Raw genomic sequence first — 20,284 nt, 5'->3', positions numbered from 1 at the left:
ATCTATGTTTTACTTGAGAATCTAAAAATTGGCACTTTAAAATATCATTTAATTTAATCTGGCACTTCTAGCTTCTTTAAACTTCTAATCTTCAATTATCTAACAACAAAGTCACTCTTTTACTTGAACTGAAACTTTATTTTACATTATATATATATTCTACTGTGGTTTGTAATTTCTTCGGAGTTAAAACAACCGGTCTTGGAGTAAAACAATCAAATAAGTAGTTTGAAATAGCGGATATTGTTCCTGCCTCAAGGAAATGAAGAGGAATCTAGTTACTTGAACTATTTCATGAAAAGAGAAAGTAAAGAAGACTTAAATATCCCCTTATAACAACCATTAATGTGATTGCATTGAAAGATTTACACATACCATGATTATCACAATACAACGCATTTTATTCCATTAATGTATTTATATTATTATTATTGCATAAGGAGCAAACAATCACAAGCTTTATATCAACCATTTGTATTTTACAATATAAAATTCATGGCTTTAACATTTTTTTTTAAATTTATTATTTTAAATTTATTTCAATTGAATCAAATAAGCCATTAAGTTCCAAAAAATAACTTGGTTCTTATTATTATTTGATAAATTAATATTAAATAAACAATCTGGCAAAAAATTACTAAAACAAATTTCACGCGAAAATTTGTAGTTTCAATTCAATAAATTGAAAAATCTCTACAATTTACGTACGCGATGAAAATGGTAAAATAAATGTATAAAAAAATTAAAATTTTTATTTAAGGAGATAAGAAACATTTATATTCCACTTTTAATTACTAAACTATTTTTTGAATGCAAATAATAAATAATTTAGCAAATAATTCTGGCAGTTTTTTCTTGACACTGCACGAAACTAGTTTAGACTATAAAATAAAATAATCAACCGCACTCTGAAATCGTACTACTATCGAGAAAATTTATAAGAAATAAATAGCTTAAATAATTTTTGTCGAAAAAAATAATCCCTCTAATCTTATGATTAATAATTAGAACATCCCTGTCATGGGACTATATTAATGAATAAATTAAATTGGTTATCTAACACGATCATTATTTATTATAATACCACAGTGTAATTGAAAAAACAAAAATCGTGTTTCACGATAGATTTCGAGAGAAGTGTCTTCCCAACAATTTTCTTTCTGTTGCTAATGATGTCAAAGGATGGATTTAAATTTCAGAAAACTGATAAAAACAAAATTTATTTTTCAAAAAAGAAAAAAAAAACCTAGCTGCGTTTCACACAAAAATGTCAAATATATAAAGATATCAATTTCGAATTTATTTTTTTTGCTTACGATGATTTTTTTTTTTCGTTTCACGGCAGAATACCTAAACGTAATTAATATATAAATTGAGGTGAAGAAAAAAAATTAGATCTAAAACCTAGACGGCGATGCCATTTTTAAAATAAAATTAATTTTTTAAGTTTCCCTTTTAAAAAATGACATTTTAGGCTACTTTTTTATTACAGTCAACCCTTATTTTTTACTGACAGTTATAGATAAATTCATGTTTCTGAATCAAAGTGAGGGGTACAATTTTTTAGGACTTAAGTAGGGAATAGATACGTCAAGAAACTGAAAGTTCAGCGGCGCGATTTCATTTCAATAAAATTGTATTCTTCGTTTTATAATATTACTTTAATTTTACAATATTACTTTCATTAGATTACTTTTTCACCAATGCCAACATCTAATTTGAATTGGGAGAAATTTATGTTTCGGAAGTGTAAGGTACTATTTTAAAGATGGACATAAGTAAAAATATTTACCTCCCTCAGCTCAAAACTATTTTTCTGTGCATTTTTTAAAAAAAAGTAAATTGAAATAACCTTATCAAATCAAAATCTGAAGATCTAAATTTTTGCGGTAATGAAATTCGAATCACTTACTTTTGTAATAAAGATATCACATTTTAATAACACAATAAAAATATGCCAAAACTTGTAAAATGCTCCCATTCTATACTGTAAAAAGCGTGAATTATCCCCACTAGAACATAAAATATATTTCTGCCCCTTACTTAACCTAGTTTTTTTATTGCACTATTTTGTCAGCGTTGCATTTTTTGGATAATCCGTATTTTTTCATAATTTAAGTTTCAGACTGTGAAAAGAGTAAAGGATCAGAGAGGGGAATCGTTTATCACTTGACAAAATCCCCGCTTTGCCAAAGAGAGATACCCCAGTGACAAACATCTGTTATATGAGCTAGTTCTTTGTTTTATGAATGGCAGGTGTTTTTTCTTCTTTTCTTTCTAATGGATGCTCAATCAAGCTTCAAAAACCAAAATATATTCACGCTCTTCTTTTTAACATTCAGAGATGCCTTTTCAACTAAAATTAGAATACATCTGCGCAGTAGTTGGCGATAATTCGTTTCAATTTTCTATTTTGTTCTTTTAATTACAACAAATTTTTGGCTAGAGTGTAGCATCTCTTTCCAAGTACAATTAAAAACAGTTATGCCATGTGATAGAATTTCAAGGTGATGGCTCGTATAAAAATACCATTAATTTTGTGTGATTGCTTATTATGTTAGATCAATATGTTAGAATTTTTCAATGGAAAACTCACTACATTATCCGACATTTAAAGGGTTTAGAACTCACTATCAAACGATTTTTTTTTAAATTTGCGTTTTGCTTTTATTTTTTTCTTTCTGTTTGTACCACACAAATACTCGTGAGTAGTTTTTTTTAAAAAAATGCTCATGAGTAGTTTTTTTTAAAAATATGTTCATTAGTAGTATTTTTTTTTAAAAAAAAAGCTTTTCGTGAGAAGCTTTTTTTTTTATAAAAAAGCTACTCATGAGTAGTTTTTTGTAAAAAAAATACTCATGAGTAGCTTTTTTAAAAGAAATATTTTTAAAAAAACGTGTGATCCATATTTTAATATATTTGAAAAAGTTATGCTAATGTTAAATGTTCTTTAATTATATATATATATATATATATATATATATATATATATATATATATATATATATATATATATATATATATATATATATATATATATATATATATATATATATATATATATATATATATATATTCCTCTTTTATTCGGATAGTGGGTTTTATTTATATACACATGTGGGTCTCTTTCTAAGTCCAAAGAACGGCTTGAAATTCTTTTCCGTCTAAAAAATAGAGTGGTAGGTTTAAGTAAAACAACCATGTATCATAGAGGCCTCTTTTACTGTGGGGTGTGCCCTTTCTCTAAGCGTTCTGAAGGGTAGAGACAACAGATTTAATATGGGTTCTGCTGTTTTTCTCATTTCTGTGATACCTGTTCTGAAATTTGATAAGGGACAAGTCATTCTTTGCATTATGAACACGAGTCTGTATATTTATCTAAACTATTACACAGCCATGGTTACGATTTGATTCAAACCCGTTACCTCCATTTTAAATCAAGTTTGGCGAAAGGTGAGACTGCTGTAAAATTTATTTTTAAAAAAAAGTCTTGCAATTCTAAGCATTTATTTATTTATTTTTGTTACACTTGCATATGATGGCTTGTATGCTCATTACAAAACACCATTTATAAGCTCTAGCTAAGTTGGAGAACTGATTGCTCAAATTGGAGAAAGACATTGTAAAGATGCATCGATTGATTGTAACTCAAGGTTAAAGAGTTCAGATCCCACCGAGTCCCAGGATATATATTTATCATGTTTTTCTCTATTTTGTGCTATCTGTGTTTCAACTGACAAGGGCATGTAAACTGAACTTTTTAATTAGCACACAATTCTGCATTTGTGTTCGTAACAATAAATAACTAAATATAAATAAACCAATACACCAAGGCTTGCGGTGCAATTCCGACACGCTACCTTTGTGCTTCCATTTTAGGATAATGGGATAGTCCTGATGCTCAATAGTTAAAATAATATTTAAATTTAGCCTTGTTCAGATATTTGTGCAATTAAAAATCCACAATTTTTATAGTTTAAAAGGCTGGTAGAGTTTAATGTATAGCTTACATAGGAAGAAACAAAACAATTAATACCAATTTTGAAAACAATTTTATAAAAAAAACAAGCAAAGTTAACATTTATTTACTAAATAAAATAGAGATTATCAAACTGAAAATTTTTGCGTCATCTCAAACTTTTGACCGACGTTTGGTAAAAATTACTAAATTTTACACAAATTATCAAAATCACCTCGTGAAATACTTTCAATTAAATAATAGCAATCAGAAAACAAATAAAATGATTTTTATATGTATTCTTAACTAAATTCAGTCTAAAAAGATTCTTATTGTTTAATCAATGAAAAATCACCATCATAAAACACTTCTTTCACTTAAACGTAATGAATACGTTTAAGTGAAATATTATCCTCGCTTTTTTCTTGAAATATGTTGTTATTCTAGATCTTTATCGTTGACAGTAGCAGTTGAAACGTGTGGGGTATTCTTATTGATAAGTAGGGAATGTGTCAGGTATTATCTGATCACTGCATTTTAACACCTGTTGATATAAACCTGGATAATAAATATTCTTCCTTTTTTCAAGAAATTGGAATTCCTTTATTCTTAAAGACTAAGAAAGCAAAACAATGTGCTAATCTATATAATCTCTTAAAACCCATCCTTGAAAGCTCTAGAAGTACGCGTAGATTTTTTTTTACTATTACAATAATTAATAAAATCTAAAAAAAAGCAATACAAACACATAAAAAAATACCAATTATTCATAGATGGAGAAAAGAATTCAGGCGAAATTGTCGTACTGTATGATAATGAAATTTCTGTTAAAGAAACAAACAAGCAAACAAGCCTAATTCTGGTTAATAAAACTAAGATATACTGTAATATTTCCGTTCATATGTTAACTATTTACCGGAAATTTTGGTTTTCAAAATTATCATAGCTCTTATTACCACACATTTCGTAAAAGAAAACACAAGACTGAAAAAGTAAATTTAACCGAATAAATGGTTTTATGCCATTGTCTAAGGTATCATTAAAAAATTACCAAACTTTACCACATTTACCAAATTTTATCACTTATTACGAAACCATATTTTGTTGGTAACTGTATCTAAATCATTAACTAAGCGCTTCTGTAAAAACTACCAAGCTTTTTGATGTTCCCATAGAGCCATAAGCACAGTATATTCTTGTAGTTTCTGCCATATTTTTTTATTATTGCGGAAGATTAAAAATTAATAAAGTAAATTACAATGTAAAAACTGTAATTTCATAAATTTCAATAAATTTTTGTAAATTGTTTTATACATTAATGGGGTGTTATGCTATCGTTATAAAGGCTCAGTTATTTGGTGGTCCGTAAAGAAGAATAGAAAAATTAATGTTGACACACCTTCATAATTTTTTTCACCTGCAAAGTAATGTAATGTTGCTTAATGTAAAAGTTCATTTCTCAAATTAAGCCATTGTGATGCACGTGTGTACACTACACCGTTAGAGTTTTGGATTATTTTAAAAAATAATAATGCTCAAAATTGCTTCATCCTTAGTTTAGTGCTAAATTTCTATCCATATTATTTTTATGCCTAAACTTAATTCCACAATACTATGTCTCTAATTTTAACAGAAATAAAGATACTATGTCTCTAATTTTAATGTCTCTAATACTATGTCTCTAATTTTAAAGAAATAAAAGCTTAATAAAATTTGCTGTATAGGTGCCGAAATGTAAGGTTCAATTTTGAACCATTTCTTGTGAGAGTGTATTATATTAAATACGTAGGATAATATAAGCAGGAGTAACAAATGGTTAATTTAAGAAGCATGTTAATTCCTTCTAAAATATCTCTCACTCAAATTTCAGCTACAACTCATGATTTATTTTAATATACCCATGACTTAAACTAAAAGAAATTGCTTTCGTCAAAATCGCGAGAATTTTGTCTATTACATCATTTGTGTGCATCTAAAAATATTTTTCAGGCCTTTTAATTAAGTGCGTGCATTTTTGATAATTTTTGCTGCTGTTTGTTTTCACAAAAATATATTTTAAAACAAATAAAATATTTTTTTAAAGGGATATAATTTTTTACATAATAAAATAATCAAAACTATAATGCAATAAAGATCTATAGATGCAATGCAATAAATATCCATAGATGCAATTCACTAAAGATCTATAGATGCAATGCACTAAAGATCTATCTATATGATGATCTAGTTCTATGAAGTTGCTGTCTAGTCACCTCTGTATGAATCTTTTGTAACGTTTAAACACGATTCGGGACACAATTATTCCATTACTTCTACTGAAAGTATGCTTCTACACAGAGGTAATGAGTATTGCATTAAAAAACATTTAACCTGATGTCCTTTATAGAAGCAATAAATATCTGTCGCTCATGAAGCATTTGATCATACTAGTCTCTCTAAATGATCTCTTGACATCTAAATAGGATTCTAGAAACGTTTAAGAATGATCACAAACATATTGTCTCTCTCAGCATGAAACAATGTCTTTATTTATCTAATCTAATCTGTGTAAAGAGTCCTAAGGAATTGCTTAATGAATCACTTGTTCAAGCTCATTCATAATTTAATTTCTTCTCGAGGAAATGCTATGGGTAGTGTAATAGTAAACTTATAACGCATTTTTTTTTCAAGGTTGTTATAATTCAGGTAATAAAAGTGTGAAACTGCATATTTAAAAAATTAGGCTTTATACGATATGGAATATACACTATTTTAAATGCGGCACGTGTTGAAATTTCATTTTAATGTTTTTAGTGGGGGCGAAATTTACAAAAATCCTTGAAGAGACGTGATGGCTCAGGAGATAGAGCGTTCGCTTTCCAATGAGGTGAACCGAGTTCGAATCCCAGTGATGGCTGGTCGATACGAATTCCGCAGCCGGCTTGCACCGGCCACAGTGCTGACGTAAAATATCCTCAGTGGTAGACGGATCATGGGTTAAAGTCCCTTTGCAGTCAAATTAATCAGGGGTGGTTTTCGTGGTTTTCTTCTTTATGAAACGCAAATGCGTGTTAATTCCACCAAAACAGTCCTCCACGAAGGTAAATTTCTCTCATTACTTGATCCAGGAGTTCCATTATCTTCTGGTTTGGGTCAAAATTACATGATTACAGAGTTGAACATTAGTAGTCGTAAACCCAAAAAATTGGGTCGACTGTTCAACGACGGTTGTTAAAAAAAAATCATTGTAGTTAGATCCATGTGATTGATTTTTAGATGTATATATATATATATATATATATATATCTTCTTTTCAAAAAATGAAATATTTGCGTTCATCCTTATATATAGACTATAATTTATAAATGCCAAAACTGATGGCGAAAAGCATTCAAAAGAAGTATCAAGCGTTTTGTTAAAAACAAGTGATGCGAACTTTCTTTAACCTTGTTTTTTGTGATCTCATCTTTCTTTGCGATCTTCAGATAGCTTGCATTTTTCTCATGATCTTTGATTCAAGAAGAAATTTGACAGTGTCGTTAGGGATTGTTTTATTGCTCACAACTTATTTTGCTCTGTGAAAAATTGAAATTTTATTTTGCTAGAAATAGAATACTTTTGATTGGAATTAAGCTACTTGAAAAAGAAGTAGGAGACAAATCCTGGTAAGATTACCGTGCTAAATAGTAATGACATTTCTGATAAAATTACCTGCACTAAATGGTAAAGATATTTCTAACAAGAAGAAACATGATTCTGTGTTATAAAGCCGAAATATACGGTATTTAAATAAATCAATTGGGGATTTTTCTGTATATATTGTACGGTTTACCGAAAATTATAGTTTTTACAATCATAGTTTCTATTGCCACTTATTTAGTAGAACTGAAAACGAAATTGAAAAGTAAATTTAACCGAATTATGGTTTTTATGCCATGGTTTGAGGTATCATGATAGAATTATCAAACGTCTAACACATTTACTAAATTGCATTACATATTATAAAATCATATTTTATTGTTAATCTTACCCAAATCATGACCAAATGTTTTCGGTAAAAGTTACTGAGCTTTTTGGTGTTCTCATAGAGCTAGAAACACGGTAAATTTTACCATATTCTGATAATGTTGACCCTATTTTTTCTCAGTGTACAATTTCAATTTTTTTTCTATGATTTAAAATAAAAATCTATGTTTCATGAACTTTTCAAATGACCCATGATATTTATTATTTTTAAAGACCAAAGTTCTAAGTTTAAAAACCAGACATAAATTGTATGTATATTTGAGTTATGTCGAGCTTGTCAACATTATCGTATCATTCTGATTATTGGTTGCAGTAAGCGAAAGGTTCATAGCTTATTTTATTTCTTGAAAATAGAGCAACAGCTTAGTGTGAAAAACATTTTATTGTAAAAAAATATATTGATTTTTTACACAATTTTCTTCTTAATACATCTTGCTAAATTTAAATTTTTTTTCTAGAAAATTTAATTTCCATAAATTTTGCTGTGAATCATTACATTCGTGATTATTATCATGAAACTCAAAGATAAAAGATTTATTTAACAAATTCAATAAAATATTAAATCAAAAGTTTGCAATTAGTTTTTTTATTAGACATTACTTATCATTGAAATTGTGATTGTATAAAATTTACTTATTTATACATACAATGTCTTTCCATTAAGATTGACATTCTGTTGCTGAAAAATAGTTATAAAACATGTTTTCAGTGAAAAACAATTTTTGTTTATAGATTAATATTTTTCAACAAAAAAATAATAAATAAATAAATAAATCATGCTCAATTAAATTGTTTATTGTTCTCCTGCGAGACGAAATGAAATGCGATAAATTTTAATGATTTATTACCTTACGATATGCCATCATGCATAATTTTAGTCAAAAATTTGTTTTATATTTCGATGTTAAAAGTTTTGTGATATTAGTACATAGTACATAGAGATTAGTTAGTTTAAGTACTTAAGATTCATGTTTTTCAAAATACAATTCAAGCTCAATTAAATTGTTTACTTTTCTCCTGCGAGATTAAATGAAATACGATTAATGTTTACGATTTACCTTTCAATATGCCATCATAAATAATTTTTATTAAAAAATTTGTTTCATTTTTTGATTTTAAAAGTTTTGAGATATTAGATAAATCAAGCTGAAGTATAAAATAAATGTTGCTCAGCATATGTAACTAAAACATCTATTTTGGTGGTTTATGCATTTTGTAGCCAATTTTAAATTAATTTTTCATAAAGCAATAAAATGTTTATTGTTAAATAGATATCGTGTAGAATAATAGAAATTCGAATGTCAATGGTTGATAAACTGTAATGGTAATATTAGAGACATTATTTTAAAATATATTTAATTTATTAATATCTATAGTTCTGTTTTAAGACAAATATAAAATGGTTCATGCAACGCTCTCCAAAAAGAAACTCTCAAAAATGCTCAACAAAATTTATTTTTTGACATGAATTATTTGTAATTGTTTCTTAAATTTTTTATTATTTTTTTTATTTTTGAATTTTGTCAATGTTGACAGATATTAAGTGTTGATTGATAATTGCTTTCAAATCAGACATAAAAATAGTTTTTTAAATGTAAAAATGAAAAATGTTAATTTCGTCTAATTTTTAACTGATACGCAACAAATGCTTTAAGAAACTACAACGCGATAGTACTTTTTTTGAAATTTTACATAGTTTTAAATTTTGTTAGTTTTTTTCTAACATTGTGTTTTGTGTCTCAAAATTTAACACAACATTAAAAACGAAAAGTTTTGATGTAGGATTCTTTAGTAATTCTTTACATGCGACATTTAATATTAAAATACGACATTTTATTCAGTGTGTTTAAAATTATAACTTCTCCAGAAGCTAATGAACTTTCGAAATTTATAGTGTATTCTCTTCAAAAGAGTCATCAAATTTGTTTCCTAAGGCAATTAAACGATTTCAACAGTCATTTCGACTTACTGAGATTGAAGGTTAGTTTGCGTTTTAACTGACAGCTCATTACCTTGAATAAGTTCAGGGTCATTAATCTTAATATTGTTCTAAACAGGAATATATACCACTTGAGATTAAAATGCTCTTTACCCGATATGGTAATGTATATAGCCAGCCAATCACGATAAGAGATGATTTCTAACTGTTATTTTAAAGGAACTTTTTACAGTTCGGAAAAGAAAAATACCATGCTGCATTTTGAGTAAAGGCTAAGTCAGAAACTAACAGTTAGTGCAAAGTATTTAGACTCAGAAAAAGTAAAAAATATATTAATTTGTAGTTATTTTTTGACAATTGTAACAGCGTTACAATTTTTAGCAAAAAAAGTAAGATATAAAATTTAAAATTACACGTGTAAATTCATAAATATGTAAAATTACAAAACATCCTGCAAGTTTAACTGGATTATATTAGGATTTATATTTTTTTTAAAAATATGAAGTTTTATTGTTTGTTCCAATTAAAATTTAATAAAATTGAATGAACTTTAAAACTAAACTGATTTTTCGAAACCTTAAATTTTGGTGCCTCTGAGCAATCGACAATTCTTTATCCCGAAGCTAGTAGTATTTTATTGCATGCCTAATAACAGTTGATTATGACCGAATCGTTGTTATTGTTATTCATTAATTTATTTTTGAAGACGATGAATATGCGTGGAAATAAAGCTCAGAAAATTCGTCTAGTAGAATGAAATGGTTTCAGTATGAAAAAAAATATATGGTCAAAACTGCCAGAATATGGCTAAATTTACCGTGTTTTCTTGCTATGAGAACACCAAAAAGTACGGTAATTTTTACTGCTGCTGTTTAATAATGACTTTCGATAAAATTATAAGTTAAATATGGTTTTAATATCATCCTGGTTGGTAGTAAATGTGGTTAAATTTAGCAAATCTATCCTTATATACCTTTATCATTGATTATTTAGAGCAGGGGTCCCCAACCCTATGCCCGTGGGCACCATGGCGCCCGTCAATCGATCTAGGTGCGCCCGCTGCTTGTGCCCAACGATAAAATATTTCAGTTTTCCATTTTCCCAATAAATGCTATGCACATTTTATGCTATGCAAATACATATTGAGGTACTCTGGTTCAGTAATGGTAAAGTACTTGATAGATTTCTACATTTAATTGGAGAAATAAAAAATAATCTTGCAGCCAAAAATCAAACATTTTTGGAACTGAGAGATCCTCTTTGGCTAGCAGATTTGTCTTTCATAATGGACATAATGGAAAAAACTAAATAATTTAAACTTGGAGCTGCAGGAAAAAGACAAACATAAAGCAAAAATGATAAAGGCTATAAACTCGTTCAGAGCTAAGCTAGTTTTGTGGATATCACATTTGAAAATGAAGTCTCTTGTGCATTTTCCAAACATGAAAAAAATGTTAGGTGACAGTGAAATTGACTTATTAGCATTTGTCATCAACCTCCAATTGTTTAAAGATCAATTTAAAAAGCTCTTTCAACAATTTAATATCATCGAGCCTTTGATAACTTTTTTGTTAATCCTTTTGCCAACCAAATAAACGTTACCGTAATAGCAACATACGTTTCAGAATTTCTTCGAGTAAAGCGAGAAGAATCGAAGATAGAAATTCTGGAATATGATTGAAGGAATAAATTCCATTCTTAAAAATAGCATTATATTCTCCCAATTATCTAGCGCTGGCCAGCGAAATGCCATGCCTAACACCACATTGACTGTATTTTATAAATAATTTTTATATTTCATATGTTTTGAAAGCAATTTAGTAATTATTTATTTTACACAAGAAAATTAATACTAATTATATTCATATGTTAAATTAATTTTTAAAATTAAATTTTTTGTGCACTATATGTAGTGTGTAATATTACCTATGTCTACCAACTATAAATTTATCTTGAAAAAATAAATGGTGCCCGCCATTCGACCAATATTCTGGTATTTGCTCTTAGGTACAAAAAGGTTGGGGACTACTGATTTAGAGTATGACGTGAAAACCAGTTTTTCTGATACATTTACTTTTCAGTGTTGTATTTATACTAAATATGTGAATAATGATAGATTTCGCTATCCTTATATACCTTTATCATTGATTATTTAGAGTATGACGTGAAAACCAGTTTTTCTGATACATTTACTTTTCAGTGTAGTATTTATACTAAATATGTGAATAATGATAGATTTCGCTATCCTTATATACCTTTATCATTGATTATTTAGAGTATGACGTGAAAACCAGTTTTTCTGATACATTTACTTTTCAGTGTTGTATTTATACTAAATATGTGAATAATGATAGATTTCGTTTTTATTTCTTCATTTTTTCATCAGAATCGTCTATTACATAAAAATATGTTTCTTTTTCGTCAGAATTTTTCCTCAGTGTAGAAGAAGACACTGTTTACGCTGAAACAGACGAAAATATTTAATAATCTTTTCTGAACAAACTTCTTCTGTTTTGTAACAACTTTTTGTCAGTTATCTAGTTTTTGGAATAATTTCGAAAGAGTAACTATTTTAAAATAATTATATAGCTAAAACGTTAGCATCTCTTAGTACAAATGTAACACTGAGAAACGGGCTTACATTCAATTATCAACTGATCTGACTCATATGAATATGCTTTTATTCTGTTAATCCTATACTTCCCGGTATGGGATTAGAACTGAAATATGGGCTCTTTATTTAAAGAGGAATACAAATATGACCGTTATGTAGATTAGAGGGGTGCACTAAAAGTGTTCTAATGCATGATTGGCTCCTCGCTTGAGTACTAGAATAGGGGAAAATCTATTATTTCAACAAGATTGTAGGGGTGATATCGTTGAGCCATTTTTTGAAGTAAAAACACAGAAACATTGAAAAAAAAATTCTTTTTTAAAAGAAAATATAAGTGACGGGGATAGATATTACATTAGTAAGATAGATATCGTATCATAAAAAAATAAGGGTATTGAATTTCTTTCGATTGTTTATTGGGAATTTATGCATCTGCTGTCAGCTTACGTTAGTCAATATATTTTGAGTATTTAAAGGATTATTTATCTTTAATATGACTCATGAATATTAAAGCTTTTTATATGAGATAAATAAATCGATTGAACAATATTGCTTTAAGTGTTGAAAATTATAAAAAAAAAATATATCGTTGATTGTTATAATTTGATGTTTAAGGCTGTTCTTTCGAGGCTCTTTCTCAAACACTTTCATAACACTTTTTAGGGAATAATATGTTATTTTTATGGATGTTGTGAGTTTGAAACCATTATTTACAACTGTTAGGGTAAATTTTGCTCATCTTTATCCTTTTTTCTGAAAATAAAATGGCACAAACTGTCAGTATGATAAAAACACTAATAAGTCTTAGTTTTTTTTTAAAAGCATTTTTGATTGAAGTTTTTAATATTTGAACAGAAACTCTAACACTGCCTTTTTTTAAACAGATAATATTGAGAAAAGTCAGGAATTTTTCATTAAGTTTTGAAAGTTTCCACCTAATTAAGGATTCTTTTAACAATTAAATTTTTCAATATATTTAAAATATTCGTCTGGTTTTATGTCCAGTAAATTCTTTTCAGAATTCTATAGATAGTTTAAAAAAACTGAACTCCAAGTTTAAGATTTAAGGCACTCGAACTACTGCACTTTTGTTTTTCGTATTGAAAGAGTTTCTAAAAATAATCTAAAAATCGATGTAAAATTTGAAGAAAATAGGATTTACTAACTATTTACGTCAAATTTAGCTCTAATTTTTTTTCAAGAAAAATTAAAAATGTGGGAACCAAGTTGAAATTTTTTATCTCTTAAGTGATTCAAAACTTAATTTTTCTTTCAATTTTTAATTTTTTTTATCACGGTATGCACGTAAAAATAAACATATCGGTCAATTCGAAATATGCTCCCACCAATGGCTGTTTGATGTGAAAATATCCTCAGAGGTAGACAGATGATGAGTTAAAGCCCTCCTGCTATCGGGCTAATCGTAAGAGTTTTTCGTGATTTTGTATCGGAAATCGGGGTAGTTTCTCCGCAAAGACTAGTTTGTCGAAAAGATTGATTCAGGTGCCTTTTGGGTAAGGTTAAAAAGTGTTCGAAGTTGATTATTGTAATTCCCCCAAAAAGGTGTTCAAATGAAATACGATTTTGCATAGTTCGGTAGCAAAGGGTAGTATTATGCTCTTATTCTCCTGTCAAAGAAAAGCAATTAAGCTTTTACAATTAAAATCAGTGATTGTTGTATATCCAAAAATATGTTCAAATTAAATAATATTTTGCATAGTTCGGTAGCAAAGGGTAGTATTATGCTCTTATTCTCTTGTCAAAGAAAAGCAATTAAGCTTTTACAATTAAAATCAGTGATTGTTGTATATCCAAAAATATGTTCAAATTAAATAATATTTTGCATAGTTCGGTAGCAAAAGGTAGTATTATGCTCTTATTCTCCTGTCAAAGAAAAGAAATTAAACTTTTACAATTATAATACAGCATAAAAATATCTCGTATTTTACGAAGAATCAAATCATTCTTTCTTTTAAGTGAGAAAATAGTTTTTGAGGTTAAAAAGAATTATCGAAAGTTAATTTGAATATCAGAATGATTATTGCCGGCAAAAACCAAGTAGGTTAGTAGGACAAATCACATCATTAACTTCTAAAGAAATCCTGTAAAATGAAACAATTGTAGTAAACACAGCTTTTTTTGTTAAGCCGTATGCAATATACGAATATTCTATCATCTTTTAATTTAGAATTTATTTTATTTGCACTCATTTTATAAAATATTTAACTGTGTCTGATACATACAGAAAATCTCTTATATTTAGAAATTTTTTGAACGAAATAATTTTTATTGAGTATTGCGCTTTATTTATTTAAACGTTATTTTGCGTACTCTGTATATAACTACATCATTACCTAAATAAAACGGAAGTATATGAAATGGCTGTTAATAAATTGGAACTTTCGGAACTGAGTATTTTAAAGGCAAAATATATATAACGCTCATTTAAATAAAAGCTTTCCAAAACTCTGAGCCTAATTCGAAATATTTAAAAAGATCAAAAATTATTTTTCTTTACATTCAGCTTTTAGGGTACGTGTTGCAAAAAATTATAACTTTACTGCAATTAGTTTTTCTTTTTTTTATCGAAAATCCCAAAAACTGCCAATATAAATTGCTGCATAACTCAAAAATTATTTCAAATTTTAAACTGAGTGAGATGAGTTATTCATTTTTCGACAAAAGAGTGCGTGACAGCAAAACAATCCTAATTCTCTTATTAATAAGTTTTTCTAAACTGGCATAAAATAACTCACCAAGTGAGGACTACATCAATGACATTTTGATATCCGAATGTTCTTTTAAACGTTCCTCAATGGATGTGTAAAATTTCATTTTGTTTCGGAGATTAGTTTTTGAATTAGAATCCCGATTGGTAAAAACTTTCTGAAACAGAGGTAAGGGTGGCAGTACATAAAGATATTTACGTGCAAAACATTTTACGTAAAAGAAGGACCCCTTAGATTATCCATATACATCATAGAATTAATCTGTCATCAGCTATGATCCGAAAAATAAAGTTTCGAAATAATTTAACATTATATTCAAGTATAAGTGAAATTGAAGATTTAATTCTTCTTAACGTAAAGTTAGAAAAAAATACTTTATTTAGTAAAGATAATTTAATTAACGAATACATTGTCGTGTTATCATACTAAAATAACTGAAGCTTAAAAGAAAACACGACAAGAAATTATATTTTTAGATGTCAAGATTTGACTAAAAACGGCAAGGAGATAAAATGTCTCACTACATTTTAAAAGACTAACGTTAATCTATTTCCATCCATCAAGTTTTATTTTGGTTGCAAATATTTCTTAATCTTTCTCTTTTATTTCGGAAATCATTCACGGAGAAATAACATTCACTTATTAACTCTAGGAAGATGGATGCTCTTCTTGTTTTTATTGCTCTGTAATTTGAAAAATATCTTACTGAAAGTGTTGACTACTTTTGACTTTTTATAATTTGATTAAGTTTAAGTGCATATTTAATCATAAGCCTTATATAAACGTATATTTAGAACCTTATACCTAAACTGACGGGAGGGACCAGAGTTACCTCTTAAGTATTTTGGTAGGTATCCCCAAGGAAGTTTTGGTTATAAGGTACCCTTTGGTAAGGGGTACCATAAGGTACCCCAGTTTTGTTAAAGAAAACAAGATAATTTCAACATTTTTATAATTAATTTTTATAGAGAAAGGGAAGCTCAATTATCTAAGAAAAAGTATACTCATAATTGAAAAGTCAGTGATCCGTTTAATCAAATATTTTTGTTAACAAATCGAATAAAATACTAAAGAATTTCGATGATTAAGTCTATAATATGTTTTTATTAAATGCATTATGATTATATTTTAAGATTTTGAGAGTGTCTAATTTATCTACATACAAGGGAACACACAGGAAAGGGCCACTCTGATCCTTCAATCTTTCTAGTGACCTAATTGAAAAAGGAGGAAGAAATCAGTTTTCGCAAAATTAAGCTAATCTTTTTTCGTTTTTAAAAGAATTGTTTCTGTATCAGGTAATTTTATTTTATTTGTATTATTCTATAATTAGAACCACTTTGCTACTACAATTTCATAATCAGAAACTCCACAAAACATAATATGGCAGGTCGAAATACCTGCGAGGAATATGTATAAAGAAATAAATGATCTAATAGAAATAACGGATGGAATGTGCATTAAATTGCGTGAAAATGAAAAAATAAAAAGGTGTGGTTAAAGCTTCAAAAACTGGCAAGCTTAACGTGATGAAATAACTTAATATTTAGGTTAATTTAATACACGGATGTTGATAATTTAAGGTGCTTGTAAAATAAGAAAAAAAATGTTTAGATTGTTGAAGTAGATATTGCTCTGTGTGGACTTAGTTCGAATGAACTAGTTTGATCCTGGTTCGAGTTTTGGCTTTGTTGGGTTCAGAACCTAGCCAGACGTTATATATTTTTTTTTATTGCAGTCGTTGAAAGATCACAGCTTTTAAGCTAACTGCGAAAATGTTTTTTAATTCTTTTCACATGCCATGCAAAACGTTTACAAGAAAAATATATTTGATTTAATGCTTAATTATACAATCAACTTTATCTATAGGGTTTTTCTTTCTGAATGATAACAGATTGCAATTGGAGTAATAATATTTTAGGTAAAATCCTCAAGGATACCACATTATTCGCCTCACATTAAAAATATTAATTTTTGCTTCTCCAGGAAACCCAAAAGATAATATTTTATTTTATTTTTACAACCGTCGCTAGACAACCGACCCAAATTTTCGGGTTTACGACTACTAATGTTCAACTCCGTAGCCTCGTACTTTTGAACCTATTCCAGAAGACAAGGGAACTTCTGAATCAAATATTGGGAGAAATCAGCCTTCGTGGAGGCCGTTTTGATGGAACTAACTTTCATTTGCGTTACATGGAGAGAGAAACCACGAAAACCTCCCAGGGTTAGTCAGACAGCAAGTAGAAACTCTGACCCATGATCCGTCGACCACTGATCATATTTTACGTCAGCACTGTGGTCTGTGCAAGCCGGATGCGGAATTCGTACCAGCTATCACTGGAATTCGTTGGGACCTCATTAGAAAGCAAAGGGGCCTCCCTGGCCGAGCGGTATTGCCGGTCCAAACGCTCTGTTAAGCGTGGAGGTAGCGGGTTCGAATCCCGCCGTAACCCTGGATGTATTCTTTGTGATGTCCTTCTCTGAATTGTTCTATCTGTATTTTCTACTTGACAATGACTTATAAGCCTATATTGAGCACACAAGTCAGCAAATGTATGTAATTTCAATAAATAGAAAGCAAACACTCTAATCTATCCACTCTAATGCTTGTAATGTAACTACTGGTTTCAGAGCTGCCCGAAAAGCCCCTATACACTTCGGTGTTAGAGGGACGTTGTGCAGTGCGGAGGTTGTGTGATTGTTACCATCACTTGTCTAAATTGTGGTGTGCAGCAGTATTTTTTTCGGATCATCACTTAGGAGGAATCCAAAACAGTCCCCAATTGCAATTTTAATTGCTCTAGTTAACAATCTAGCCGAAACGTAAATAAACCATGCATGTAAATTAGTAATATAATCCCTTTTTATAAGGGTTGATTTAATAAAAAAAGACCTCAGGAGCATTACTTCCCATACATTTTCTTACAAAGAATAAAGCTTAACATTGTTAAGTTTTATACACTGAAATTTGATAATTTTATAGTTCATATTGACAGAAATGAAAATATATATTCATGATGTATTCAAACAGTTTCCTTTTAAAGATATTATTATATATTTATGAAAACATAAAATGTAAAGTGATCTCATTGAAAAAAATATTTTCATGAAAAAATTATAATTTCCTCCATTGATTATGCGATAGTTATATGCAAATAAAGCAATGAATTATTCATATTTTTAAAAAGTTTTTGAAGTCATGATTTTGAAACGATTTCTTGAGTGGGTACGCCTAATCCATCAAAGAGTAAATATATGTTATGCAATAACAAAGTAGGATAACACTTCATATTTTTTAAAAGAAGGTTTCTTCATCTTTTCATATATTATGAAGTGTAGGACTCAGCTTAAAATAATACACCAGCATTGAGTTAAACAGATATAATTGTGTAAAATAAATCATTTCTTTTTATAGTGTTTTAAGTTTTAATTCTTTAACACCTTCTTTAGCTTTACTTTATTTACTCTCGTAGAACACTTACGTCTCACATATAATTCAAAAATCGTAACAGCTTCATATTACAGTTTTCTATGCCTCCAAATATGTATAGTCATTTGAAAAAATTTCACCTTTTCTCTAATATATTTTTACGTTAAAAAAATGTAAGCTACTGTTTCAATATTTTTCATAATATATTTATCCTCATAATTCTAAAATATAAATTAAAATAATTATTGACACCCATTATTGTTCCTATAATTTCCTAGTACTACTAAATGTGCGAAAATTATTAATCGCCTAGAATTATTATAAATATTATTAATCACAGAAAATTCACATAAGTGTGCATATTCATTTAAATCTTATGTGAATGAAGAGAATTCTTTAAATAAAAACGACCTTTGTCAATTGAAAGAACAAATAGTTTAAGTTAGATAAGGACAAAAAATACATCCAGGATCACAGTGGGTTCAACTACAAAACTTCAGTACTTCAAAACGCTTGGTGGAACGGCAAAATTGCTTGGTTGGGGAAGCCATGTGCAGTGAGTTTTCTGCAAACATAAACATACGAACAAAGATGCCCCTGCACAAATAACAAGATTCCAAAAGCAAAGAACTGAAGAAAATGTCCCTAAGTTGCCACGAGAAACAAACCAGCGACCCAATACATGTTACAAAACAATTGGTACCCCAATAAAAAACAAACTATTTGGATGCCGGTAAAGGGTTCAGAGATTATTGCCCGAGGAACATCCTGGACGAACCATAGATAGTTTTTCCTCTGCTTGTAAAGCAAATAGTTGGTTACTTTCATCCCAAAGATCTCCATGAAGGTTAGTTTGTCCTGATTTTCTGTGTAAAACATCCCTTATATTATGGGTTTGGTTAAAAATTACTACGCTGCGGCTCTAAACTATGAGGTAGCCGCAAGTCCGATATGGGTTGGCTGTTCAATCTGCGGGAGAAAATAAAAATAATACTGCAAACCTGAGCATTTATTAACCAAATAAATGAATCCGTAATCCAGTAGCTCTAACCAAATAACCAACTCATTACTCATTATTTCATTGTAGGTTTACTTGCGTTACTAAGCTTATTTCATTTCACTTCTTGCGACAGGTTAATTTTTTATTCAGTCTTACATTCATTTGTAGATTTGTATGTTTGAGTGGCTAATAATTCAAGGTTCAATTGAAGAATATATAGGACAAATTATAAGGGGGTATTAAGAAGAGTTTAAGGTGGGAATCGAACCGACTACCTCTAATTTTCAGAGAATTTTTCGAAAAACAATTTCCATCGGAAATAGGTGGGCCATTAAGTGGCATAGATTGTCATTTGTGTTGTATTTTAATTTGACGAGGGCTTACTAGTTAGTCTTGAACTAAGCAGACAAGCCTCAGAAGTTTTTTTTTTTAAAATAAATATTTTTATTGGATTGAATTCATTTATTTCAGTCCCGCAGTGGACTAATCGTTAAGACACGGTTCCCAGCAGATCACCGAAGTCAAGCATCACTGGCTACGGTCAGTGTGCGGGTGGGTGACCACTTGGATCAGTCTGCGTAGGGACCGAGGGTGTGCGGTATTGGT

General features: G+C 28.9%; 2 protein-coding genes across 2 annotated transcripts in view; one reads left to right on the top strand and one right to left on the bottom strand.

The window, feature by feature from the left end:
- The window catches only part of Syn (synapsin), a 305,997-nt gene that overhangs the window by 52,251 nt on the left and 233,462 nt on the right, over nucleotides 1-20,284 (bottom strand). The window lies entirely within an intron of this gene.
- Nucleotides 1-20,284, top strand: part of Timp (Tissue inhibitor of metalloproteases) — an 85,042-nt gene that overhangs the window by 2,939 nt on the left and 61,819 nt on the right. The gene's annotated exons all lie outside the window — the stretch shown is intronic.

Source organism: Parasteatoda tepidariorum, chromosome 11 (assembly GCF_982258835.1).
Source record: "Parasteatoda tepidariorum strain Cologne lab strain chromosome 11, Ptep-v5.0, whole genome shotgun sequence".
NCBI classification, from domain to species: domain Eukaryota; kingdom Metazoa; phylum Arthropoda; class Arachnida; order Araneae; family Theridiidae; genus Parasteatoda; species Parasteatoda tepidariorum.
The sequence above is the reverse complement of the archived record's forward strand: the minus strand, read 5'-3'. Positions and strand labels throughout refer to the sequence as shown.